This window comes from Anopheles nili, unplaced genomic scaffold (genome assembly GCF_943737925.1).
Source record: "Anopheles nili unplaced genomic scaffold, idAnoNiliSN_F5_01 U_low_cov_11, whole genome shotgun sequence".
NCBI classification, from domain to species: Eukaryota; Metazoa; Arthropoda; class Insecta; order Diptera; family Culicidae; genus Anopheles; species Anopheles nili.
The window spans coordinates 191,607-193,395 of NW_026525549.1; positions in this window are offsets into that span (position 1 = coordinate 191,607).

Below are 1,789 nucleotides of genomic sequence, written 5' to 3' on the forward strand. Positions count from 1 at the left end.
GGTGGTATTGGCGATATCGGTAGCGATAAGAAAAACTGGCTCCAATCCACCGAGGGTTGGATGGTTTTATTTTCCTGCCGCCGCGATTTGAAGGCGGGTTTTTCAGTCGCAATGATGTCGTTTTTCTTTTTTCTTTGCTTCCATCGTACGTCTCATCTACTTTCGTGGGCTCGCAAATAATAAATCTGCCCAACCCGCCAATGCGCCTTGGAATTGAGAAGTTTTGAGCGATTCGCTTGGATGTGAGATGTGAGAAAAGCTGTACCAGGAATGTGGGAGGGATAGGCTGGTTCGGGAATGTTTCAAAGGGTGCTTTAACCCCCCCCCCCACACAAGATGTGTGCATAGTTGACGGACCTACAATACAGGCGGATGAGGAGTGTTACTGCTGCTGCTGCTGCTGCTGACATCGACATCTTCAGCGTTGGATGGAATTTTGCCGAAATTCGCTCACAAACCGAAACTGACACACACACACACACAATGTGCTGGGGGAGAAACTTTTCCATTATTTAAACGGCAAACCCCCATCACGATCAGGTGCAGGATATTTTTTACACCCACACCCACACACACACACGTACGAAGCTTTTGGTAAGGCACATGAGGCAACTTCGTTCAAGGGTGTGCTGTTTTTCTTGCACATATTTCGTGGGAAAGCAGCCCGCCAGTTTCGGACACGAGTTCAGCAAAACCTGACAACTTATCCATCGGGTCGGCAGCACCAGTTCCTGTGGTGGGTGGCTTACCGAAAATGAAGCAGTACTGCCACGCGGTCTCATACTTGTGCAGTTTGCTGCATGCCTCGGGGGTTCGCCACTTGTGCACGGCATGGGCTAGAGATAATAGATAATAGGGCAAAGCTCGGATGTGACTAGCAAAATCGCCGACGCCGAGAGAGAGAGAGAGACAAAAGGAGTGTGACCAGCTGGGTGAGGAAAATGCGTGCGGGGCAGTCTATTTATGTTAAATCATATCGACTGCTGCCTTTGTACCGAACGCTTCACTTCCCGGTTCTATTAAATTGGTGTATTGGCCCCCCCCACCCGTGGTGCCAGCGTTCCCAGCCAGAGTTCCCATTTCACGCCACTCCACGTACGGTTCCGAGCCGTCCTCGGTTTCGAAGCGTGTGTGTGTGTGTGGGTGGGTGGTGATGTAGGGAAAGCGTTCAGCGTTCATGTTGTCCCAGCACTCTCTCTCTCTCTCTCTCTCTCTCTCTCCTTCTCTTCAGTGAAATACGATACACCGGATCGAATGAATCGCAACCGACCGACCGACCGGGACGGTGACGGGAGGCCCGTTCGGAAATCTCCGTGGTGCCGAGGTTAGTTTCCATCGATCCGGGCTGGCCCCCCCGAAAATATCCACACCGGGCCCCGTCGAGCTGGGGGGGGGGGCGCACAGTAAACGATAAAAACCGAGGAACCATTAAAAGTTAGATAAGATGGTAAGTGATAGATGGAATAAGCATACAAAAGATAAACGGTACATGATCAACGAGATGGGTCGGCCGAAAGGTCGTTACTAATGGTCGTTTTGGTAACGTTAACGAAACCCCGAGCGCTTTGTGTGTGGGTGTGTGGTGTGGCAGAAGGTGGTGGGTTCGGTCACCGCACCAGCGAGCATTACGAGCGGCTGACATGGGATCCGGTAGTTACCACTTTGAGTGGAGGGTTGTTTCTCTTTCTCTTTTTTTTTCTCGGTTGTTCGCAGCTCGCAGTGTTCACAGATAGATTTTGCATCACGAGATGGGCTTTGTGTGTGGGAGCGTGTATGTGTGCTTTACATG